General features: G+C 43.2%; 1 protein-coding gene across 1 annotated transcript in view; it reads left to right on the forward strand.

Moving 5' to 3' along the window:
* Positions 1-27,663, forward strand: part of wwox (WW domain containing oxidoreductase) — a 135,670-nt gene that overhangs the window by 12,950 nt on the left and 95,057 nt on the right. The window lies entirely within an intron of this gene.

The following is a 27,663-nucleotide window of genomic DNA, read 5'->3' on the forward strand; positions in this document are numbered from 1 at the left end:
ACTGGGATTTCTGTAGTGCTTTTCTGGCCTTACCAATCACTTAAAGCACTTTTTTACCAAATTTAAACCAAATTCTCACCCATTCACACACAAATCGCAGTTGCACTCCCTCCGCAATGGATACAACTTCAGCTTCAGTATCTTGGCCATGTACACTTGATATTTCAGGCTTCCCGGGATGGGGATCAAAACAGTCCGAAGCACACCAAAAAGGGCTTGTCCGTGGAAAAAAAATGGTCCCAAACCAAAAAACCTATTGTTGTTACACCGACACTACATTTTCAGACTGAGCTTAATTTTTATAAAACATTTGATGTGATATAAGCAAAGCAATTTTTTTGGGTCTCGGTATATGCAGAATATGACTAAACAGTAGATAAAACAGTAGAAATAACTAGAACAAATACTAAAATTATTTTTTTTTAAAGTACTAAGATATAGTAAAATATAAATAACTTAATAAATGTACAATTTTGCACAATGTGTGGCAGGGAGCAGCAGGATGATGTTCAATAATACATGTTGTCATTTTCTGTGGAGTTCATACAATAATAACACTGAAACATATTTAAAGAAAATAAAACATTGAAATTTTTCGTTGACTATAAAACTTATTTTGGCTCTTCCCTTATTCTTAAGAGATTGCCTCAGTGGCTGGACCCGCATGTTTGATTTGGCACAAATTTTTACCTCTGATGTCCTTCCTGACACAGCCCCACGTATCCCGCGGATATGAGCCGCCTCCCGGTCTTGAACCATGGGTTACTTTTTGCTGTGGTTTGTGGAATGTACTGTTTTTGTGACATAATAGTTTAAAGAGTGTTTGTGTTAACTGGATGTTTTAGATTATAAAGCTCAAACAAATACGGGACAAGCATAACATTTATAATTTAGATTACTGCATAACCTACCTGTTTAGGGCTCTGCTACAAATAGAGGCCTTTTATTTTATAAGAGTGTGCTTTAAAGCAGCGGTCCCCAACCCCCGGGCCTCGGACCGGTACCGGTCCGTGAGTCGTTTGGTACCGGGCCGCGAGAGTTGAGGCTCAGGTGTGAAATGTATGGTTTTCAGGGTTTTTATCGGTTTTCAGCGTTATTTTGTTATTGTTTTTATCGTTAACTCGGTTTTCCTGGGTTTTTTCACGTGTTATGAATAAATCTTCTTTTTTTCGGTACCGGTAATAGTTTTATTTTGTTGTATTTATCCGCGACACCTTAAAGGCCGGTCCGTGAAAATAATGTCGGGCATAAACCGGTCCGTGGCGCAAAAAAGGTTGGGGACCGCTGCTTTAAAGCTTCAAACCCCGCTTCCACATTTCACAGGAGCAGTCAAATAAACTTCTGAATGAGTCTCTCTTTAAAGCAGTAGAGAGAGTGTTAAATGGAGAGAGGGAGAGGGAGAAAAAGTGAGAGGGCATCTGATAATTACCTGAGATTATTGCTCTAATATCGCTGCGCTTGTGACATGTCCCCAGATTTACGAGTGTGGGAAAATAAACAAGTGAAATGTGGGTGCTGGAGCAGAAAGAATAAGCCATTAGCACTGAGTTGATTACAGAGAGCAGGACTTGAAGAAGACGGAGAGTGGGTGCTCAGCGTAGATATGAAGAGAGAAGGAGGAAACGAGGGAGAGAGAGGAAAAGCGAGGGGGAGGGAGACAAATGCCTTTGAGCGGGAGTAGATCTGCAGTGTTTAAACTCACCAAAGTCTCTAATTGAAGTATGCCCCTGGGGCTGTCAGTGCTGCTCCACTCTGTGAAATCCAGTACTTTGACTAAATGAGTGAGGAAAAGCTCTGATCCAAGCACCAGATTTTGTTGTCAAATTGATTTTTTTTTAAAGCTTCACACCTGCCACAGAGTTATCCATGTTAGTAAATTAACAAATGGACGCTGCCCAGGATTGCTTTTAAAGAATAAACAGCTGTGACCTATGTGCCATAAATGCTAATCTTCCTTCTTTTTTGGTTGTACATTGGCATGTAGCATATGCAGATTGTCAGCAAAATTAATGACTGAGTTAATAGGGGTTGGTATAGTTCAAATAGAGCTGGAATGGAGAATTAGCATTCCCTAAGCCCACTCTATATTTCCTTTTCAAGGAATCCCCCTTGTTATAGGCTAATGAATAAAAGTCACAATATCAGAATAAATCTTTGCTGCAAATTCCCCCCTCTGGCGACATTATTAATAGATTCAGGAGAAGAATAGAGAGGAGGATTAATCTTTAAGATGATGGATGGGCTGTGCTTACCTTCCCATGCTCCTATGTTAAGGTCATTTTGATAAGAGGGTATATTTTGGGGTCCTCTGTACAAAAGGTCATCATATCTACTTCCAGGTCCCTCTCAGAGTTCCGCTCTGGCTGCCAGGAGTGGAACTGCTGTCCCGATTGCGCAGCACCTCTGACCTCTAACTACCTGCTTACTATTACGCTGTACTTTCTCTTTCTCTGCGTGTGGGCCCGCGTTGCTGTTCAGGGGTGAGAGTGATGGCTCGCTCGCAGCGCAGGGTGGTGTGGTTCAGCGTGGCGCCGTGTACCGACAGTAGGTATAATAGTGGGGTCGCTGATGGATAATGGGGCAGGTCAGAACAGGCAGGAAGAGCAGGGTCGGAGGGCTCATCCTTCCCAGCCAATCATAGTGTATTCTCCCAAGAGTGGCTCCTGAACTTCTGCTTCATATTTAACTCTTCAGTCATTAATGCTTTATGTTGTAGAGCTTGTTTGGCACTTTAGTGATTATATTGCTTGTTTTTTTCCTACTTTCTTTTTATTAGTTTTCTTTCTTTCGTTTCTTTTTTTTTTTAAAACTTTGTTATTGCTCGTTACTGTTTTCCCGATTAGACTTTAGCGGCGTCTCCTATGCAGTCCTAATCCGAGTTGAATGTGCTGTTTTCTCTGCCTCTATTTGAGCTGTGAGGTGAAACCCCTCCAGCAGGCTCATTAGGGGAGTTTAGAGTGGCAGAGAGGGGATAAACATTTACCTTATGATTGTGTTTTACAATAAGCCTGATGCTGGTTGCCTTTATAGGGTTCAAAGGGGGCTGTCTTTACTGTGATGAAGCCACAGTAAAACCAAGGGAATAAGCAGCAGATGGGAGCTGGAGGTAGAACAGAAGGACATGGGAAGGCAGAAGGAGAAAATGCACAAGAGTTAAGCATGATAATAAAGATATGCATCAACAGTTATATTTGTGGTGCCAAAATCGTTTGAGTCATGCACACTAGTGCATGTAGACACTATGATGCCACCCACCCATTCAAACTACTCTTTTGGAGCTTTGAGTCTGGAATCTTGTTGTTGTTGTTGCTGCTTTTAAAACTGGATTTGACATTGTTGCTATAGTGAGCATACGTAATTGACAGTAATATTAAATAGGATGGTAAGTCTGATTAAAAACAAGTTTAAAAAGAATATATTTACAGAATAGACTAAACATCAATCGTCCCCCTAATTTTTAATGTGTCTGAGCGAACACACAAACTCCCTGAGCGATCCCTTGGACCACTGTGAGCGACATCAGACGTGTGCACTGTGGTCACGCCACCATCTAATCCATCCAAGTTACATGGTTTATTAAAATAATCAAATTACAGCATTTACATTTATGTTTATGTTAGACTACTTTTAATTAACTGCTTTAGCCCACTTACAATGAAAATGTAAAAAAATCTAGTCATTGACTTGTGTAGTATGTTAACACTATCCATCCATCCATCTTCATCCGCTTTATCCGAGGCTGGGTCGCGGGGGCAGCAGCCTAAGCAAAGAGGCCCAGACCTCCCTCTCCCCAGCCACCTCCTCCAGCTTATCCGGGGGAATACCAAGGCGTTCCCAGGCCAGCCGAGAGATATAATCTCTCCAGCGTGTCCTGGGTCTGCCCCGGGGCCTCCTCCCGGTGGGACATGCCTGGAACACCTCACCCAGGAGGCGCCCAGGGGGCATCCTTGTCAGATGCCCGAACCACCTCAGCTGGCTCCTTTCGATGTGGAGCAGCAGCGGCTCTACTCTGAGCCCCTCCCGGATGGCCAAACTTCTCACCCTATCTCTAAGGGAGAGGCCAGCCACCCTTCGGAGGAAGCTCATTTCTGCCGCTTGTATCCGCGATCTCGTTCTTTCGGTCACTACCCACAGCTCGTGGCCATAGGTGAGGGTAGGGACGTAGATCGACCGGTAAATTGAGAGCTTCGCTTTTACACTCAGCTCCCTCTTCACCACGACGGACCGGTGCAGCGTCTGCATTACTGCAGCTGCAGCCCCAATCCGTCTGTCGATCTCCGGCTCCCTTCTCCCATCACTCGCGAACAAGACCCCGAGATACTTGAACTCCTCCACTTGGGGCAGGAACTCATCCTCGACTCGGAGTGGGCACTCCACCCTTTTCCGGCTGAGAACCATGGCCTCAGATTTGGAGGTGCTGATTCTCATTCCCGCTGCTTCACACTCGGCTGCGAACCGTTCCAGTGCGAGCTGGAGGCCCTCATCCGATGAAGCCAACAGAACCACATCATCTGCAAAAATCAGAGATGAGATTCTGAGGCCACCAAAGCGAAAGCCCTCCGCCACTTGGCTGCGCCTAGAAATCCTGTCCATAAAAATTATGAACAGAACCGGAGACAAAGGGCAGCCCTGGCGGAGCCCATCACCCACCGGGAACGAGTCCGACTTATTGCCGGCAATGCGAACCAAGCTCTTGCAACGGTTGTATAGGGATTGAATGGCCCGTAGCAATGGGCCAGACGCCCCATACTCCCGCAACACCTCCCACAGGACACCCCGAGGGACACGGTCGAATGCCTTCTCCAAGTCCACAAAACACATGTAGACTGGTTGGGCAAACTCCCATGCACCCTCAAGTATCTTTGAGAGGATAAAGAGCTGGTCCAGTGTTCCGCGACCAGGACGAAAACCGCATTGTTCCTCCTGTGTTAACACTATTGGAAGTAAAAATAACTTGAACTTTTTAACTTTATATATATATATATATTAGGGGTGCAACGATACACAAAATTCACGGTTCGGTTCGGTTCGGTACTTTGGTGTCACGGTTCGATATTTTTTCGATACAAAAAAATGTTCATGCCTTTTTAATTTGTCATTTATTAAAATTATAAATATATGTTTTAACTCAAAAGTACAGTTTTTAAATTTAACCCTAACCCTTGTGCGTGTTTTTTATTTTGACAGCGAATGCGCACCTGCGGACCACTTATGTGCAGCCCTGGTTATTTAGCTCGTCATATTGCAGCCACAGAAATTCTTTTGTCCATGAAACCATAAAGCTGCACTTTCTTTTTGCCTTATAGTCTGATTTGTCATAACTTCTCCGTTTTGTGGTAAGCTTTTCTTTGGCTGTCACTTCTTCACCCTGACCTGTCTTATTTGGCTCAGCAGAACTAAAATATATATCTGTCTGTGAAGGTCATCGTAGTCAAATATATATCCTGCTGCTTTTACACACGCACTCACATAAGCTCAGCGATTCTCTGCGCGATCAACCTCTCACATGTTTAAGCTGCAGGAGATTTCACTTGTCATGTTTGCATAGTAAGCTAACGATTAATAAGACGATGTCAGAGGAATTGGTGCACAAATTATCATCACTCACAGATCAGTGCTGTCATTGCAAAGTGAAAGCAAAAAAACAAGCGCAAATTCAAACGCGATTTCAATATGTCACATATTGACAGTGGCTCACCGATGCCAATGACATAATTACCCAGCTACATTTCTGAAAGAATGCAAAAGCATTGACATATATTTTTCCTTCCTACAATAGCCCGACGGGCAGGGCAGAGATAGATTTTGGTAGCCCGACTGAAAAGATCGCTAGCCCCGGGACGTCGGGCTAGCGATATTGCAAGCCCTGTATCTGATTGAGGAATCACTCATCTTTGGAAAAAGAGAGTTTATTAAAGAGAAATGTCTCTTTCCAAAATAAAAGCTATACTATCCGCTTCTTCTGGGCTATATTCTCAGCAGCATATTAAACAGCTGTCTAAATGACTCGGCTAAAGTTAGTAGCATGCTTGCTTGTTTTTTTCTGCTTCCACTTGTCTTTGCACTAGGATGATGTCGGCGTAAATGTGCAGTCATATTCGTTGTGTTCCCACTAGTGCTTTCAGGTTAATCTCGTTGAAATGACCTTAACGCCACAGCACGGCAAATCTCCGTTAACGAGCTACCGCCGATCGCCCCGTGCATGGGGCTAGACGGCCAACACGTTAACGAGCTAACTGCGCTAACACACTAGTTCCCACCCATGTAATTGAGCATTGCATGGCACATCCAACATACTGTTTTACTTTAGTGCATGACTCGCTTACCTTCAGGGTCATACGTCACATGAAAACCAAAATAATTCCAAACGCCAGATCTGAATGAGGGTGGGGGAGGTCCATGTTGTAAGGAGAGCTTAACTTCTGTCTCGCTAGCTTGCCCTGCGCTCGTCCTTCTGACGATGCTGTCTGTGTTGAGCGCTCAGTGAATCTGCGTTCGACTACTCCGCCTAGGCTGCACTGTCGAGCCTAGGCGGAGTAGTCGAACGCAGATTCACTGAGCGCTCAACACAGACAGCATCGTCAGAAGGAAAGTTGATAAAATAAATTAAAAATTTTGTATTGTTCGATACATATGCGTACTGAACCGAAAGCACTGTATCGAACGGTTCAATATCGATACGAATATCGTTGCACCCCTAATATATATATATATATACATATATATATATATATATGCATGCTCTGACTTGTAGTATGAGTATGAGTATGTGGTCTTGTAGCTGCAAAGTTTTTTTTAAATGCAGCCAATGCGCTTTTCAACAAACATTTCAAACTATTTACAGAACAATCAGCTGTTCTGCATTAAATTTGATGCCACACCAATTATTTGTGCCACTCGAAAAAATAATTTCTGTCCACTATGAGATAAAGGAGAACAACACAAGCCTGATACCTGCAGGCTTGACAACAGGAGATGTATCACTCCTGTAAAACCTGTAACATTCAGCAGTCGCCTCATTGTTCTGACACACACAAAAAAACTTTTGACTACACTACACACTCACAAGATTTGCGCTAAACGTCTCAAATCTCTCACATCTCAAAACACCGCCGTCACTCCTAAAACTTTCCCCCGTTTCTTAACAACTAGATGCCACGTTGCCATATCATTGTTTGATTGGTCGACATGGTACTTTTTTCGATCAATAGGAAAGGGTGGGGTTTTTGGTTTCGTTTTTGCTTGCAGGTGGAGAGCGCTTTCAAGTGTTTTCCTTATAAAACGCCGTTTCTACCATTTCTTCCCGCAGTAAACATAAACAACGATAGTATTCAGGAAGAAAACCAAACATTGCATATTTTTTTTATCATAACTCTGGTTTTACGTGGCCTATCAACACAAAATCCAAACTGGTATAAAGTCCACACTTTTTCCGTCAGTTGTTCCGTCTGTCCTGCTCACATCTCCAATGGTTGTACACGTTGTCATTAACGTGGCTTCACTCCACATCAGCTACGCCGCTTTGCTAGCTAAAACACCGGTGTCGGCACATAAGGACGCTGTTGTAGCCTGTCAAGACGTTGATTAGCTGCGAATGTGAATCGCATTATTGGCTGGACAATGGCTAATTACTGGCTAACACTGCAATACAGAATTGTTAAAGTATTAATTTTAATTTCAATTCAGGTTTTTTTTTTTTTTGTGCGCAATGCAGATTTTGTGTGCGCAGAGACCGTGCCAGCAGTGCGCAATTGCGCACGTGCACAGCTTAGAGGGAACATTGCTAAACATCCACCTACTTAGAGTGTCTTTTACTATAACTGAAGGCTAAGATAACCGTCCATACTTGTCTTTCCAAGCAGAATCTCTCCTAATAATGCCTGGATGTCTGGAATAGAATATAAAATCATAAACTGAATAAACAACAAACCCAACAAAAAAAAACTATAATGTTATCACTATGGAGGAAAATGGCTTCAAACACTGACACACACACACACACACACACACACACACACACACACACACACACATATATATATATATATATATATATATATATATATATATATATATATATATATATATATATATATTGTGCCAGGGTTTAAATATGTTTCTTCAGGTGTAAAATTTGAGATTTAATCACTGGGAATTTATTTTCTTTTGCAATTTTTGGCACATCCACATTAATTTCCTAGTATTGTCATCTAAGTTTCTCCAGGGAGCCTCGTTCAGATTTTTAAGCACTGCAGCTCTTGGCCTTTGCCTGACGCTTTAACTATATGCATTCTTTTCAATAGCCTTTTACCTACCCATCTCCTATTCCCCTCACAGTGTAAAGCAGGTTAAGTTGCTGGTTAACAACCAAAGTGTTGTCTGCATACCAGAGATGTATTTTTCCTGATTGCCTTTAAATTTATGCTTATCTTTGATTCCAGCGTCTCCCTCAGAGAGCTGTAATGGACTCCCCTGAGATGTAGACCACTGCTTGGTGGGCCAACCAAGGCCCTCGGCCCCTGAGTAGAATATAACATACACACACGTGCGCCTAGGTCCTTTTTTGTAACTTCTTTCCTTTTTTTTTAAAATCTAAAATGCTCATTTCCCCCATTGCCCCTCTCTACAAAACATGCTAATGAGATGCTTTGTAAGGGCGTTAATTAGCAAGTTAGTCACTGATTGCTGTGCTTGTTTTTGTTGTGTGTGCGCGTCAGGATGGGAGGGGTTGGGGTGGTGGGGTGTTAATATGGCTGTGTGCCGCTGAGGAGAGGTTCTGTCAGGGTCTGCTCTGGAACCAATTAGGCTAAAGCCTAGTGTCCACTGAGGCTGCTGGGAGAAAAAAAAGCCTGCTGCTTGCAATGTCAAACAGCAACATTAACACAGGCCAGAGAGGAAGAGCAAGACAGGCAGAGAGCTGATAAGCAGCGGTCATTTATACAGACAGGCAGACAGCCTAAAACACAGACGGTCCTTCACTGAATATGAAAATCAGGCAGAGAATGCACTCGTACCCCTCTACCCTCTACCATGGAGTGCTATCTTTGCCATTGTTATCAGTCCTTAAGATCTATAGATATATATGTATATATGCCTTTTTTTTTGCGGGCTGCTGTAGGATAAATTAAGATCCGAATCAATGGCACAGAATGTTCCTTTCCAAGCACCAGCTATTTCAGGTGGAGTAACTGAATTTTTTGTTTTTTTAACAAAGTGGAAATGGAAAATGTTTTAAAAGGCAGACAGGAAGAAGGCAGTCCAACCTTGATGTGAGTACATAATGCTGTGTTCCCATGACTTCCCGATGCGCCATCTTACCGAGGCACACTGGCTTCTTCCTGCTGGTGGCTTATGATTTATAAGATAATGCCACATGTTTATGCGTCATGGCCTACATACGGCAGTATGAGGTGGCAAAGTTCTACACGAGTCCCACGTTTGTTCTAGAAATCTTCCCTGCATGACTCTGTGTGTTGGGATACATGCAGGGTTTTCAAACCCTTTGCCGTCACCCCCACTCTACCTTTAACCTGAATCACACCGGTTTGGAAATTTGTGTGCGTGCCTCCGTGTGTCCATTTGCTCAGTGCATAACCTCCTGTGTCAGTCTGACAGGCCCTGTGCCCCGCTGGCCACCATGACATGCCACGCTATAGCCCGGCTTCTCTCTTTGGGCCAACATGAACTGACACTTGTGAAATGCTGACCTGGTCCGTCGCAGACCCTCCAGCGCCTTAGGATGCTGCTCTTTTAGTCAGTGTTCCTCACTTCTCCCCTCACTTCATCATTCCTTTATTTTCCCTTCTTTTAGAAGGGCCTCAAAAGTCCCTTCTCACTCACCTTTCAGACCCCTACCAGATTTTCCTCCTCTTTTATCTTCCTAAATGATTAAGGAAATTGCAGCCCATTTCCCAGGTCAGTGAGCAGGGCTGGAGCACTCTCTTCTGCTCCCAGAGTAACCAGTATATCATAATTAATCATTTTCAAATCCTCTATCTTGCAGATGCGAGTTCACACTGGTACACTGGTATCCCCACATCAACCTCTTCGGGGAGGATGCCGATTAAAGATGAACATATCAAGCAAAAATACTGCTCATATATATTTTCTTTTTTTTCTGGGGAGCTACAACATGTATAGATGTGTGCACTTTGCTAGTTTTACCTAATTTTGCCAAGTGGACTTTATTTTATTTTATTTTTTTTTTTTTACTGAAGGAGTTCTGTGCACCTGTAGTGGTCTTCGCATTTGAAAGTTTATTCAATTTGTAAAAAGCATGAAATCTCACCGCACAACACACGTTTTACTGGTTAGATTGTTAGCAGGGTTATTATTATACTTAGTTTAAGTTAAACTAGATATGAAAAACAAATAAAAAAAACAAACTACAACTTAAAAAAAAGATGGAAACTAACTGAAACTAAACTGAATTAAAAATAAAAATTAAATAATATTAATAAGAAATACAAATTTATAACTGTGGTTGTTAACAACACGTCCTTCTACTTTTTTTGTTATTCAAAGGTTAGCTTATAGGTTGTAAAGCAATATGACCACATGTTGATTTAAAAAAAGTAATGCAAAATATTTGAGGAAAAGAAGTAGTTGCAAAATATGTTTAAAAAAAAAAATTAAAGACAGAAATAGACAATCATGACCTTCCCAACCAGTGCCAGCAGCTGGGAGACCTAATTCCTCCAGCTTGTCCTGTCTGTCCTGGCTCTCCTCCTGCTTTTAGATGCCCAAAAGACCTCACCTGGGAAGCCCTTATGACAGATGCCCCCTCAGCTGGCTCCCTTTGATGTATAAGGCTTTACTCTGAGCTTCTCCTGAAATGCTGAGATCCTCACCGTATCTCTCAGGGTGAGCTCAGACACCTTTGGAGGAAGCTCATATCCACCACTTATTCTATCAGTCTGTATCCACAGCTCATAGCTATTCGTGATGGTAGAAATGTAGATGGACCAGGAAATGAACTTTTCACCACAATCCACAGCATCTGCATCCCTGGAGATGCTGCACCAATCTGTCTGTCATCTCCTGCCCCATTCTTTCAATATGTGTGTGTAACACTGGGAGATACTCATTTTCTTTCTCATCTAGAAATGAGGCAATTTCTTCAGTGTGGGGTTTTGCTTACATATCACTGTTGGAGCTCAGATAAATCCAACGGAGATTGTTGCTGGTGATGTCAAGACTTGTACTTAAATAGCCCCTTAGGTTGTCTCCGGACCACAGCAACATTACACCTGCACCTCCCTCTGCTCATCCAATCGTCTCCTCAGGTGCATCCACTAAATCACCGAGGTAGAGGTGGTTCTCTTTTATTTCCAGGATTGTACAAATCGTTCTGTTTCTTTGCATATTAGCAGCATGAATCTGCCTCTCCAGGGAGAACTTCTCATCTCTCTTTATTTGCTTATTTGCTTGTTTTCTACTTGAGCGCTGCCTGCGAGTTAGGATCCCCAGTTCCCTGCCTTTAACTACTTTCTACTCTAGCTTAAGAGCAGAAAGGATGGATTGAATGAAGGTGCACCCATGATATGTAAATTTGATGAGGAGACCCCCCCCCCCCCCCCCCCTTTTTAACTCAAATTTATTCCCCAGCAAGTGACCACACAGGGCTAAGGAACAGCAATAAGAGTTACTGTAATATACCACTGAGGATTTCTTTGCATTACACAGGTGACGGTTCTAGTTTAGCTTGTGGGAATACTAAAGGAGGCTTTGTGTAGTAGAGACTATTAGTACAACAACCTTAAGAGTTGAATATCTTGAAGTTTTACAGTAGACCAGTGTGTGATTGTGCATCTTTGCAATACGCTCCTCAGGTTCAGTATGTATGTGCCCTCACATGAACAGTGCACACACACACATTTGCATGGTGTGTATTTAAATGCTTAATTATGCATTTTGCATAGCTTTGGGACATGCATCACTCTTCCCAGACTGCTAATAAAGTGACCAGGGAGATGGGGAACCTAAATGAATCCTAAAGTGCCTGGCTTGCATTCCTCACTCTCTCCCTCTCTCTCCCTCAGCGCTCTGCTTAGTTATTCCAGCCCACCGTGAAAAGCTGTGTGCCGCTCAGCTCTGTTCCTCCTTATGTCTGTCTGCCGTAGCCAGGTGCTCTGTCTCCTGAAGAGGTGTGGCCTGCTCCTAATTGCCTGGACCACAGTGAACTATGGGCAAATGCTTTGTGTGAGGGAGCACCATGGAGGAATAATTTTGAATAAATCACGTAGTTAGCCGGTTGATATTTTCTGCTAAATAAGCACTTCAGCGGGCGTCTCACAAGCAGGTGTGAGCGTTAGAATGATGGGTCACTTGCCATAGGTCATGTTGGGGAGGATTTAAATGATTTAAATGATGTCACTGCCACTGAAGGGGACGGGTTCAGGAAGGATGTGTAAGGCAGCACCTCTTTGTTGTTTGAACCTGACAGATTTTCATCCTTCTCTCTTTCACTTTTCCCTCTGAAGGAGGACCCATTGCCCTGGGATGAGGGCTTCTTATGATGAGAGAGGTGAGAGGTTGCCTGGATCTCTTTCCCTCTTTCTCTCTCTCTCTTTTTCTGTCTGCCAGCAGAGAATGTTATTATTGAAGTCTGAGAAGTGCTGACCACAGAGAGACACGTCCAGCACACACTCTGTTTTAAATCAAGAGATGAGCCAATTGTAATAGACTGCAGTCAAATAGACCGAGGCTTAGTTGACGTCTGCCAAACAAGCAAGCATAGTAATGTCGAGTGCAGGAGCCATCTGGCAACGGCCTGTAACATTTATCTGCCATTACCCTGAGCTTTTTTAGCATTTTAGCACAGTTTGAAATTAGCATAGGCTCTCAGATCCCGAGATAAAGTTCATAGGCGATGCAGTAGGCTAATTACATGTAATTCTGTGTTTGATGTCTCTGTGAGATTGAAATTGTCGGATGCTGTCTCTTGTCATCATGAGATGGGAACCTAATGAGTGTATTCTGTGCCCTACAATGTCTGGTTGCATTTCGCATATGAGACAGAGGAGGGGGTGAAAACGGAGAAGAAGGAGATTGTAAATGTTAGTAGCGTGTGTCGGTTGAGAAGGACATTGGGATTTGTTCACTAATGAACAGACAAGTGTGTCATAACACGTGAACTGCTGGGATATCCGACTGTTCTGACGCTGTAAGTTACAAATTTCAAAGTCAGGCTGGTCGTCCATCTCCACTTTCCACAAAGCACTCCGAAATAAAAGGATGACGTTATTACAGCTGGATGAGACTGGAACCTTTTAAAGATGTGCCTTTAAAAAGCAATACATACCTGCAGCTCTGTTATTTAATTTCTCCACAGTCAATATATGCAGTTGGATTTTGATGCTGAACTCTGCGTGTCATCTTTTTTGACTGTGCAAAGTGTTTTCTGCTTATATGGTTGTGTTTATAGGGTATATTCTGCAGTCTGGTCTCATGGAATGATACCAGTGAACTGCTTCAGGCATCCGAATAATCCTGCCCCAGGCACAGCTATCATTATTTTCTGGGAAGTTGTTTGTGTGCATGTGTGCATGTGCACATGTAAGTATGTATGTCTGCGTGTTTGTATGTGCTGTGACACGGAGTTAACACTGGTTTACAGCTTAATCAGTCTGTGTAACTGGATGCATATTTATCAGAGAGAAAATTCATGCTCAAAGAATTAGACCTTAGCCCATACATCATTATCAAACACACACCCACCCACACATGCATGCCCTTCAACACATACACAGACACACACACAGATCCACATTTCATTAGAGAGGCAGATTCAGGCAGCAGTAGATTAAAAACAACGTGTGTTTTTACAGGTCCATAAATCAAGCGCGGGACGAGGGGGATTCATTTAGAGAACACCAGAGTTGTGGCGTAGTTGCCCTCACGTGACTAATGCTCAGCTGCGATACTTTGATACACTGCCTTTTTATTAGTTTCATTCTCTCTTGCCCCATATCAACGATTATCTCTCAGCTCACATCTGACTCGTGGTCTACGTTATATGTTGAGTTCATTTTGGTGAGGAAAGAGCCAACATTGTGACGCACGATTATGCCTACATACGTGCGTGTGATTAGGCCTACACTACAGCTTTACCAGATTAATTGTATGGCATTGTTTGTGTGCTGTTCACTGGAAAAAGTCAGGTTATGTCCTTTGCTCTCTGCATCCAATGGGAATGTTAGATGATTAGCATCTAACATTTGGACTGCTCAGACTTACCTCTGTTTAAAAAAAAAAGTTATTAGTGATGCTCTGCAATAAAGGTAACACCCACACATTCACCACCGCTTCATCTGTCATACAGCTATTGTCTCAGCCACGCTGAGGCTTAGCTGTTTGGTCATGTGTGTCTGTGTTTGTGGGTGTGTAGCCCTGATTTTCAGCATGAGTCTGACACACGGGGAGCTAGTGTAATTTCCCCCTGCACTAAAACCCCCAACAAGTGGCACCAGGGGAGAGAGGAGCATATTACAAGTTCAAGCGGCTATGCTTTCCTTTACCTCAGAGAACTACAAGCGCTCCTGACCTGTGACCAGGCATAGCCTGTGTGTGTGTTTGTCTGTCTGTGTGTGTGTGTGTGCGTTTGTACGTTGAGGGAGGCTCAAAGGTGTCTGAGCTACCTTGCTGTTCTTTCAAAGTGTAAAGCATTTATTAGGGTCCAGACCTGTTTGGGGGGCCGCAGGGCAATATTATTTCATGTGTTCCAATTGAGGTGTGTGTGTGTGTGTGAGAAAGAGAGAGTGTGTTTTCTGTGCAACTTTTTAGATAACCAGCTCTATATAGGAGGAGGCTAGAAGGTGAACAGGTTTGGTAAATATATCAAATAACTCTGTAATAAAAACCCGCTGTAAACCAGTGAACACAGTTTGACCTTTGAACTCCAGCTCCCTCGGTCACAGTGCTATATGTAGACCACATGAAGCTCTGCTGATTAATTCTGCTGTGGACCATGAGGAGGAAGTATGTGTCTCAGACTTTGGCTTGAAACTTTTCTGTTCCATCTAATAAAGTGTATTAAGGAAACTGTGAAACCTTTCTCTCAAATAGTGGTGATCCATTTATAACTCAGAGACTACAGTAAAATTAACCACTATGTGTCACGGTAGGTTAATTTAAGTAAATTGAAGAAGACTCAATGAGAATGGCGACCATCTAAAAAGTGGAAATCGGGACATTCCTCTTCTCAAGTCTTTAAACCAGAAGTTTGTCTATGCATGAGTTATGATACAAAAAGAACCCATGAGATTCAGGTTACTGTAGTCTCTAGTGATTGAGGGTGGTGACATATAACCAGAGTCTCCTGACTGAGACTTTTGTGTTTTATTTCAGCCTCTAAAACAAAAACCAGCTCTAAATCTGCTTTGCCGATCTGTAGGGCTGCTGGCACCAGCCACCACTCCAAACCTCCCGAGGAACTTTTTGTTGTTGTTGTTGTTTTATGATGCAGACTTGGTATATTAACAGATTACCTGACAGCACAGCATAATGTGCTCTTAAGTCATTTAACATATTTCTGTGAGATCAGGCTGGTTGGAAAACTAGAAATGTGAAAGTCTGCTTTTGTCTCGCTTCATCTGATGTAACTTTGTGTTAAATCTTTCTTTAGGGTCATTGTGAGCTGCACGTGAGCTGTGCTAGAACAGCTGTAACTTCTGTCTAATTTAGCTTCTCATCTTCTGCTACAGGACATAATGATATGACAGCCCTTTGTCATTCCTACAGGTCTGTTTGTGGGAGCGAACGGTGAGTAGAGATAATTGCTGCCTCTCGTTTATCCTGTGAAGGGCACTTCTACATTTTAACCCAATTGCAACTCAATGGATATATAACTCAAGTGTGAGTGTAGGGGCCATGTGTACTTGGATATTTCCTTGGATCAGTTTGCTCCATTAATTTTTTGGAAACCAAATCTCTATTAGGGCTTGAATGAATGATCAACAAGAGCCAACTAGGGCAGTGTAGAAGACTGGACTTATGTGCAAAGGGAGGGAAAAAGTCATGAAAGTAAAGGGAAGAGAGGAAGATGGGGTGAAGAAAGGGAAGCATGGAGGAGTGAGGTGTGGTTACGTGGGGGTAGGGTGCAAGGATGCTCATCTATTACATCGCACAGGAGCCCAGGGGTCAGTTTCAGCAAGACGGATTCAGAGCTATTGGGTTTGGACTCCATCTCCCATAAATTCTGGCACGTGATGCTGATGGATGTGGGCCATAAAGCCTCCCGCGCTGACATGTGGAGAGCAACATGGGAGAACCATGGGAAAAAGTGAGTGCTCCAGGTTAATGTCAGCGAAGCCTGGGAGTGAAGAGGGGATGATGGAGAGAAAGAAAGACCTGGGCAGCGAGAGATCAGAGGTGTAGAGAGGGAGATTGAGAAGAATGAGCAGAAAAAGCCGAGCGTTTGTGGGAACACTGTAACAGAATTTGCTGTGGCATTTGCAGTAATTCAGCTGTCATCATACGGGTTTAAAGCCACGTTGCTTGGAGTGCAGTGGATCGCTCGACAGTGTTTGTATGAGAGAGGAAAAAACATTCACTACTGTGTGACTATAACAGCATTTAGCAGAAGTAGATTTGTATTATGTGCATTTATTGTTATTATTTGCTTTTATGGTGTCTGACGCTTTACCAAGATGAATATAACTCATTAAAAAAAGCAATAGAATTATAATAGACTCAACTACAGGAACTGCCGACCTGGCTAGACAGGAAATGGAGACATGTATACTTCCTCATTAACAGAACCCCGTTTGGGCCATAAACCACCATCCCAATGTGCTCGAGGAAAATGCCCTGATTAGGCGGGTGGAGGGGCATTGCTGCCCTAATGAAGGCTTCCCCCACAGTCATTTATGATATTGGTATGGGTAGTATGGTGACTAGGCCTATGGGATGAGCTGACTTACAAGAGATATGGATGTAAGTGAGTGGATGCAGTATTTTTGTATGGATGGGAGAGTTGGGCCGGGGGAATGCATATTCACAACTCATTTGGGGGAGTCAGTTTTACTAGGTTGCGGCTAATGGAGATGAGCTTGTGTTAAGAGCCGGGGGAGACGGTAATTTTACATAAAACCAAAAGAGGTTTGAAATGGGTGTGTGTGTGGTCAGGTTGTGTTTACTTTGTTCTGCCATCTTTTTTCGTTATTTGCTTTATCTACCCAGCTGAAAAAGAAGAAGATGTGATTGAGAATGACATTACTTATCATTATCATTTTTCTCTTTTAATTTACATTTTAATGAATTGATTTATGATAAAGAAAAAAAAACACATCGTATTTGGTTTAATCTTGCGGAGAAAGACTTCAGTGTAGATGTATTGAGATTGAGTTTTGAGGTTAATCTGCATTTTTGTGCCTCACTTGTTAAGAGGGCAAACTTTAATTCCTGCTCTCTGACAAATGCAGGCAAATTACAAAAAAGTTTTCGGCCTTTTTTTCAAAGGATTTTATGAGCACCACTATAAATTTTTGGGAGAGTTGGAAAACGTTAATAGACACAATGTTTTATTTGCACAGTCTTGTGTAAAAAAGCTATTATGCGGGCTGGATAATAGGATTTACATCGTGTTTATGAGGCTTTATTTTTTGACCAGTGGTATTGTGCGTGCCTTACACTCATTACGATGCTTTGCAAATAGAGTTGCATTCTAATTTAGTCATTTTGGTGATGCTGTTGGTACCGTTTGCCTTATAAACTTTCAGTAAATGCAGTGGGATTTTTCAGATTTTTAAACTAGGTTGTGTTCATTAGGAAAAATAAGTCTTTGAAGGAAAACGAGACACATAAATATAGATTTCAAGGTCTTACAAATGCCTTGAACAAATGTTACAATAAGCTAATCCCTCACCACCATTGTTTCCTCTCCGCTTCCTAATTTCTCGCTTTTTCTTGACTCACCCCTCGTCGCTCCCCCCCCACCATCGCCACAGGAGCTACCTGAGGCCCTTGTGTCCACCTCATTCATCACCAAGGTTTGATTCCTCTGCTTTGAGAGAGATTGGGGGGGAAAAAGAGTTTAGAAGGAAGAGTAAAGAGTCATAACAAACCCTCCTCTGTTCTCTCCCCTTCTTTTCTACCTCCCTTCCTTCAGCGTGTGAGGGAGAGATGAATGCAGCTAGTGGAATTAATTGCACTCCGTTACTGAAGATCAGCAAGTTTGCACTGTTGGCGTGCTGATCTGCCATATGGCTGCCCACTAGGTGAACACTTTGATTAATGTTGCCCACTCCCCATTTTTTCCCCACTAATATTTGATTCTGATAACTGAAACTCAGCTCCTCATTCTTAGTCTTTCCATCTTCACTCCTTGCACCCCTCCTGTTTGCCTTTTGTTTCCCTCTTTTTTTATTTATTTTTTGCCATGGTCACCCGAGCCATCTGTATTTGCAGATAAAGTTCGGTCTCGCCCCTCTTCGTTATATTTTTGTTTTGCTTACAAAGAGTTTGTGTGATGTGGCATCGGTATCTGTGAGCATCCGTGAGATTAGAGTGAGAAAGAAAGGCCAGAGTGTTTGTTTAAGAGAGAGCTTTGGAGCTGTGGGTATGTGTCCTTCGCACTTGATTAGGCCCCTGGTGTGTTCAGTGGTTCTCTATTAGCCTCCTCAGCCTCTCGTCTTCTACTGTGCAAAGTGACTACTCTCATGCCCAGAGGTCTAAGATGCACACACACACACACACACACAAACCATGCACACAGTCAGATAGGACAGTGTGCTGGGGTCCATGCAGTAACAAGGAGGTGAACAGATGCTGGAGTCACAATATCAATAGGGCTGACTGTAGGTAATAATGCCTTAGCAGGGTCCAGCCATGAGACAGTGCTAACTAGAGAGGCAAGTCTCAAGTGGAGCATTCACTATCTGCAAATCGCACCATGTGGCTGTGTGCGTGTGTGCTTGTTTGTGGGTGCGCATACTCCCATTACACGTTAGAAAGAGCCTGATGTTGCTGCAGGGGTGCAGCGCGGCGATGTCAGTGTCATCATCAGCTCGGAGACAAAATGTTCTCACCTGAGGTCACAAGTTCACATTTGTTTTCTTTTTTTTTTTCTTTACCCCCCTGCTATAATGAGGCAGCAATTCAGAGCACTATGCAGACATCTATGCGGGAAGATGTATTACGATCACATGGGTGCTTTGTTTTCCTTCTTTTTTTTATGGCCTGTTCTTGCTGCTCGTCTATTTTGGTCTTCCTCAGTCTTGTTAAGTGCTGCCATTCTCCGGTGTTTGGATGTGGCCCAGAGGGCCCTTAGCGAAACCAGGGGCTGGGAATGAGCAGCGAGCCCCAGCCAGGGGGTGCCCATGGTAGACTGCCAGTCCCACTAAATCTCGCTGATTACCTGGGGTGGCTGTGGTGTGATGGGGGTGTTACCAAGGTGCTAGGCTCTCCAAAGAGGCTGATTGAGATGCAAATGGAGGCCATAACTCAGAGGTAATGCAGATCTGAGCACCCTTTGCCTTGTCCGTTCTTGCTTACCTCACTCTCTCATCGCTCCCCATTTACCCCAGCATAGGAGGAGGCACTGTTATCGTCTCGGGATAAAGTTAGATATTTATCATAGAAGGAGAGAAATACTTGGCTAGGGCTGAGTATGGGAATTGATCGTGGTTTTGACTCGACAAAAGCTCCACAAACTACCAAGTTAGCTCACACATCCCTGCATTTAGCTACATCAACACAAGTGCAGATGCACCTGAAGAGACCAGAATGTTCTCCTGTTTCTTAGACAGAACAGATGGACACTATAAAGTGTGAGGGACTCTAGGCTTGCCGGTATAGAGAGGTGGAATGAACAGGGGAGGAGGAGAGGAGGAGTAATTGCATAGTCCTTTGCCGAATTGTTCTGTGGATGCAAATTTAAATCCCTCCTATTATTTTAATAATCTGCCTTTTACTGCTTGTGCTCGGATCATTTGTTTGCAAACCAGGTTATTTGGAGAGGGAGGCTCGGGGGTAATTTCATGCTTTGGAGCATTTATATCTATAACTTAATGAGGAGAGGGCCTGTTGTTTCCTGGTAATACACTGCTAGAGGGGAGCAAACTTTTTATTCTCCGTTTAGGGTACTGTTAGAGGGCAATAATGTGGGATTACTCTGATGGAATTAAGGAGCAAACTGAGGAGAGACCTAATGTAGCTTTGGGTGATAGACGAAAGTAATACTGATGGTTTAGACGGGGTTTTTTAGGTTCATGGGTTGTACCATAGGAGGATGGGCTTTCCTGTTTGCCAATCACAATAAGCAGATTTCTTCAGATTTTAGCTCTCCTTTTTTCCATCGCATCCACATCTAAAAGAAGAAACCTCTTCATCAACATGCTCTGGGTGCACCAGTTTATAAAATTCAGATATTGTCACTCAGTTAGCGCCAGGGCAGAAAGTCAACCCAGTGGTCCCAGCTCGAACTTAATTTGACACAACCTTAATACATTTAGCTGAGAGACAAAAGGAAGACGCGCCGTCTACAGAAAGCAGCACGCAGTCTTGCGAGATGATCGGGACTCTTAATGCAGTTACTTTTCTTCAGTGGAGCCAAAGACATCGTGGGATGGAGTGATGGAGGGGAAGGTGTGCGTCCACGTCGTCCTCTTCTTTCCTTCTTGCTCGCTGTCACTCCTTCACTCCTCCGTTCCCCTGTGTAGGATCGCTCCTCCTGCAAATTGAATCAGACTGCATGAATTAAAGCAATAATTCAATTTGTTTACAAGGCATCATTTATTCTCTGTCACGCCAGTGTTCTGTTGACGATCCGTGGCTCGCTGACCCTCGACCTCTGCTGAGGTCACGTGACGCACTTATTATATTTTTCAACCAGAGTCTTTTAGGCTATTATCAGGCGACAAGGGGCTAAAGATACATGATGAGAATCCTATTATTCAAATCTGCCAAGCATTTTCACTGAATGCAAAACTACCCTTATCAGCAGACAGGACAGATCATGTAAATCGTGCTTCAGCACCTGCATTTGCGGGTTGCTGATGAACGTGCTCCTGACTTTGGAAATTGAAGTAATGTTAATAGTAAAAACAAACACTCTGATGTCAGATGGTGCCTCCCTTTTATCCCTTTGCTAAAAGGTCACTCTTACATTCCCCGTTTGTTGCACTCGTGGTGATAACAGAGTATCTCTACCGTGTGATTTCATACGAGAAAGGGCAAGATTTTCTATCCCAGAGAGAAAGAGCAAAAGGCACCATCTCCTGTCTTTCCAGACTAAACTATTGTGACAGTGGAAAATGGTAAGCAGTTTAGAATATTGCCGAACAAAAGAGCTTTTAATCAAAGTGCATACCAGACCCTGCGGAGTATAAAACATTCCCTCATCAAAAGGCCTATTATACACTTACTCACATCAAAGGCCTACACGTTCCTTAATTGCAAGATTCTTTTCTTATTCAATTATGTTATGCTTATGTTTTTATAACGCTGATACAAAAAAGGAGGCTCGGATAACCAAATCAAAGGGGCTTAATTTATTATCTCTGAACAGCCGATGTGTGTTCACTACAACAGTATACATTTGTGTAAATGGTTTTGGTGCTTTACCAGGCCTCTGGATACTGAGATGGCACAAAGCACGAGCGTTTCAGGAGAAATTAAACAGAGTAAAACTAGCAGGTTTAGATAAAGCAATCACATTACTGTCGCACTTGAAAAGAACGCATTATTTTGTACTTGAGCGAACGGAGCTTTATTGCTGACACGCCCAAACAGAAAGTTGTATATACAATATAAATGCACAGGGCCTAGGAGTTTTTCTCCATCTCTTTTGTTATCTAACCACAACATAATCAGCAGCTAAGTCTGCGTGCGCTGTTCAGCCAGACACTAAAGTCCCTGTGCAGAATTGCAAAATAAGTTGGGTGTAAATATGTAATTGCCAGTGCTTATTCTGAGATCTGAAATATTAGGGAGCAATATGGAACGCATTAAAATCCTGGTTGTTAGGGGTATCGGTTACATTGAAGACATGCAGGAAAATGTGCACTGTCTGCGAATCTGGCGGAGATAGAGGGGGTAAGATGAGGGGGGGAGATAGGAGCAGGAGAGGGTGAGGAAATGGAGAAGAAGAGACAGAAGAAGAGAAGAGTAAGATGAAAATCTCTTGATGTCTTTCTGAGAACATAGACACATTATTTAAATCTCCATCACTTTTTAATGTAAATCTGATCAGGCTGTGCCCTGGATGAAGGAGGGGAGAAGGGAAGTAGAGGCAGAAATGGAGACACGCACACTGACACAGAAAGCTTTATGATAAAACACCGTTAGGATTGAAAGCTGGATGTTGCTATCTGACTTCACACTTGATTCTTTATGAAACATAAACAAAAACCAAAACGATTTTATATTAACCGTCTTTTTTTTCTTCTTAATGAAACAACACTTCCACTGTGGTGAAATATTTTTAATGTGCATGTTTGTATATATGGGTGCACGTGTCAGCTTGTACGTGCGTGCTTTATGTGTGTGTTTGTGTGCAATCCGATATCTGCCTCAGGCCCCATGGCCCTGGTCTGTCTGCATCCGAAAAGCAAACTCTGCAATTATGATGACCGCCCTGTCCTTTTCATTTCCCATCGCTGTCTCTCTCTCCCTCTCTCGTTGTCTGCTCTTATGCCTTCCCCTCTCTCTGTCTTTATTTTTCCTCTTGTCTGACCTGTCTGTCTCTTTGGAAAGGTAGCCAAAGTCTCAATAGCTATAAAATAACGCCAAGCTCGATCACCTCAAGTTTCAATGCAAAATCATCTCGCTCTTTTTCTGTGTGTGCAGTCCGTTCACCTCACAGATAGCCTCCAAAAAGTTGCTCATCTGTATATTTACATGGCCATTGTTCATGTTTACTAGCAGTAACCCCCCCAAAAAGCCAAACCCCAATAATTCCCTGCATAATTTCTTATATATTGTTGTGTGAATTTGGTTTTATCTGGTTGCACGTTAATTTAGATTTTTGGAATCACTTTCTAAAAATGACAGCATATTCTAAGACAGTTTTTGCTGAATTATATTATGCTGTATTATAATGCATTGTATGCATTACAGAAGCTGTTCTATACTCCCGCTTTACTACATTAGAGGGAAATATTGCACTTTTTACTTCACTAAATTTATTTGACAGTTAAAGTTAAAGATTTTGAAAACCTGTAATGAGCGTATAAAATGTAACGCCTCACTATTCAGTAAAATTAAATTACACCAGCATATAAAGTACTTAAAACTGCTTCACCTCTACCAGCTATACCATTAAAATTCTGCTTACACATTAGTTAATAGGTGTTATAAAAAGTAATTATGTAACGTTGCCTCTGTAATGACTACTTTTGGTTTATTTAAATTACACATTGCTGCTAAAAAAGATTGAATTTAATTATTCGTATATTTTTGTACTGCTGCTTTTACCCATTAAAGTAACTAAATACCTTTTGTTTTACTGTTCATCTTTAAGTTCTTTTAAAGTCATTTTCTGCTCAGCGCGCTTTTCTCCAGCTTTCCGCCTCCATGTGACTTCCTGACAGGTTTGAATGAATGATTAGCTCATTGAAGTGCTTACTAATTCACGCATTTAATTAATTACAGTTATTAGAGCCGCGCTTACTAACATGGCACGGCCGTCGCTGACCAGAAATGTCAACTGAGTACTTAACCGAGGCCTGGCCTTTTTGCTCCCCGCGCGCGTGTCAGGTGCCCCTGATGCCCACGTTACGAGCAGCGGCACGTGGGCGCCTCATTCTTCATGTTTCTCATCTGGAAAATCATCCCATGTCCTTCCTTCACCTTTCCCATATCTGCCCCTGCAATTGCTTGATTTGTAACTTGATTTCAGGAAAGGGAAAACCTGTAGATTATCCAGCTTTCATTAGAGGGGAAAAACCCAGTCCGTGTCAGAGAAAGAAGAAATCAATTTAATACAGACTTAACTGGAGGAAATTGCATATTCTGCCTGTATGTGCTGAACAGGCACTTTCTCTTCCTCACCAGAGACCTGCCTCCCTATTAATTGCAGTGTGCGTGCATGCCAGTGAGTAAGTGGATGTGTGTGTGCGCGCGTGCGGGCGTGCATTTTGTTTGTTTGTGTGTGTTTAGTGTTTGTAATGTGCAGAACGCGTGCTTTCATTTGTGCGTTAGGTGCTCGAATGCATGTCGTTACCTGAGTGTGTATTCAGTCTTTTTGTCTGTGTGTGGAGGTCAGTTCTCAGACCCGTGGTAGGGCACCCAGCCAGATGTGTCCTTTTCTTTATTTGCGATGTGCATGTGCGTTCTCCACACGTGGGGTGTGTGTGTGTGTGTGCGTCTAATTTCTTTGTCGGTGTATAGCGCATGCATAGGCACAGGTGCATGTGACTTAGCCAGGTGGAGAGGAGATTGGTTGGTATTTATGAACAAACGTCATAATTGTGACAGGATGATATATGACCTGCACATTCCACAGTCCCCCCCCCTCCTTCCTTCTCTCTTTTTCTTTTTGCTAAAAATATATATCTATGATATGAGTCTTAAAAGCTGATGGCCAATTTAGTATGGTGTGTTGCGGCCAAGGTCATAGAGATCTGAGTTCCTTGGTGTTCCTCCCTCCGAGGCCTGTTCTAATCTACAGAGCAAGAAGAGGGGCTCAAAGTCATTTCTCTAATTGCTTTTATAAGGTGCCCTTTTCACATGGTGTCTTCCCTGCTCATTCACTTTCATCGCCATTACAACACCTTACCTCTGCACCTGCTGGTTAGGATATGTCCATATTATACTGCTGTTGCTTTATATTAATATTACGAATCTCATATTCAGGAGTGATACTTCAAACCACAGGAATTCGACACTGCGTTGTCTTCCTTTACTCGCTTCTTCTCCTCGTCTGAAGCGTTAACCGGGGTCTGCGGGCTAAGTGTTTTGTGTATATATAGGGGTTTTTCTGATTCCTTAAGTGTTGCCTCTGCATTGGCGATCTATAAGAGGCGCTGAGGTGGTGAGCAGCACAAGGTGAGGGAAGATGGAAGCAGGGGTTAAAGTATGAGAGTGAAGGCTGAGAAGGATAAGGGGAGAGGGGGATGAGATTGAGTCTAGTGCATTAAGACAGTGTATTATTTGGTGGTTCCACTTGCTTGCGTCCATTAGGGGTGGCTTCTGTGCTATTAAAGGGGTCAGCGAAGTGTGTGCACCTGTGTGTGCCCACACGTGTGTGTGTGTTTTAAGAGTTAGTAAAGTGGTCCAGTATCTTATTGAACAGGATGGGACTCCCCTGCTCTAATACTTCTTCATTTTATTGGATTGGATGGCCCCGGTTATAATTGTATTAGAGCGCTTCCCCATCTATCCTCTCCTCCTTCTCCATCTTTCTTTCAGCAGTGATCACATGTCATTCCTGGGTACGCCGCGGAAAAGAGCAGGATAGAGAAGGAGAACCTCTGCAGTTGCCAACTTTCTGTATTCACCGAGGAAAAGTTTAACTGTTTGCCTCCATCCTTGCTCTTAGTCCTTCCTTCTCTCCTTCCTTATGGTGAAAGTCCTAAAGGTCATTGTCTTGTTACAGATAGCTCGTCTTCTGGGTTTGATGGCAGGTGACAGGTGAGAGGTGTTGGCAGCAGCGGTAGTCTGAGGCATCAGGTGATGTTATCTTCACGGTGACCTTGCCGATTTCTGTCCTGAACACGTGCCTGTTTTGCGAACGCGTAGACACGAGGACGCTCACTTTGCAGCGGTTTCTCATTTTTGGAGCTTATTTACCGCGTTTCTCTCAGAATTAGCCTTTCTGTTTTAGTTGTAGCGATAGGTTGTGTGTAGCTGGGGGGCGGTAAGCACTGTCACCCTGAGCCGAGCTCTGTGGTGTTGCCTACTCAGCGATTGCTCCAGAGTTAACCAGAGAGGCTTCGCTGCCTCTCACTTTTCCTTCGCCCTTGAAGAGACCAGGAGTTGTCAGGGTCCTCATAAAAACCCTGAACGATTGCGTCTATGCGTTCTCCGTCTTTTTCTACTCCTTTTTTTCTTCTTCTCCTTCCAAAACCTGGCCATCTGTCTAATTGTTCACCTCCATCGCTTTAATGCTTTTTACATGCTTTTTCCCCCTCTTTCCAGGCAATAAACTTTATTTTCTTCGCAAGACTTCAATCTGCAGGGGGAGGGTAGGCGGGCGGGCAGGCAGGCTGCTCACCTTCTCCCTGCTGGATTTGCTCCAGTGGCCCCTCTTCAACCCCCCCCTCTATCCTCCCTCTGGTCTCCCATTACTCCATCTCTCCTTTCCTTTCCCTCCATGTCTCTAGAGAAGAGGATATGTGTTCGTCAAGCTGACACCTGCTCTCATCTTCTCTGCTGGTCATACACACATAGAGAGCTATCCTGTTGAGGAGGCCTTATAGTGACCTGTTAATTATCACACTGCTGTCTCTTCTGACCTTGTTCGGAGGTAATGCCTCATTTTTCTCACAGTAAAATGAACAACTGAAGATGATTTTTTTTAAACATATGTGTTACAAATGAGGTTTTCCTACTATATTGTTACTTTGGTGACCAAATATTACTTTTCAATCCACCTGCATTTATGTGCATGTATACCTTGTGAAAGTGGCAAAGAGTATAAATGCACACTGCACATATAAGCAATTAAATCAGACAGTTGTCTCCTCTCACCTGTGATTACTGCTGTGTACAGATCATATAAGCAGGTACCCTATAATCATATCTATAATAGCCATAATCAGCCCTTTAATGCTCTGTAATAGCATCCATATAATGGCATAGAGTGGCATCAAGAGAATAATTCAGGCATAGATAATGGTGTGATAGCGTGGTTTTACCCTTGAGTCACAACATTGAATTTGTTGTGTGCGTGTGCGGGTGTGCGTGTGCCTCTGTATGCATGTATAAACACACCCTGGGGCAGTTAAGGTGTCTGTAAAATGCCTGAAGAATCACATTTCCATCAGAAGATGCTCTTAACCCTTTATTGTTTTCTTTGTGCTCACTGCTCCATGGAGCGTCCTTGCTGTGAGTGTCATGTGTACTTAGCTGTGCTGAGACAGACACGCTGAGGAAAGACGTTCCCATATGACACCCAGAGACAGGAGATCAGGGGAGCAACACCAGTGGTGGCGGATGGCGAGCTGAACGCCTTTCCGGGTGTAATCTGAGCTGACAGTGTTCCTCTGGGATGGCGGGTGAGAGGAAGGAGGAATACCTGGTGCTACTGTGCCCAGAGACCAGAGCATGAGGGATGCTCTGGAGTCTGGAATCTACATGCTCCATCTCAATTCACGCAGCACGCACTCGTGCTAACATATGCCAGAGTCCCATGTGAGCTCATATGGGCAGGTAGACCGAATCTGGCTTTTTTGGTCGAGGGCCTCAGCAGATAAAGGGAAGAGTGGGGAGAGACAGAAAGGCATGGAAAGACTGTGAGTTGACAGACTTGATGAACCCCGTTGTATGATTTTATTAAACAGATATGGTCCTTGCATGCATTTTTGCTGAGGCCTTTGCCCTGCAGCACAATGCTACAGTAGGATGGAGGGGATGATGAATATTTAGCCTGTCTTCAGCAGTGTGTAAATGCAGCTATGCATTCACTTCTCAAGTCATTTATCTTTTTCTTCTTCTCTGCTATCTGTCTGCCAACATATGGTGTGAGATGAGCCACACCCAAACATGCAGGGAGAGGACACT

The sequence above is a fragment of the Copadichromis virginalis genome, linkage group LG7 (genome assembly GCF_057382275.1).
Source record: "Copadichromis virginalis isolate Kocher_CV1m ecotype Utaka linkage group LG7, C_Virginalis_male_GT1.1, whole genome shotgun sequence".
Taxonomy (NCBI): Eukaryota; Metazoa; Chordata; class Actinopteri; order Cichliformes; family Cichlidae; genus Copadichromis; species Copadichromis virginalis.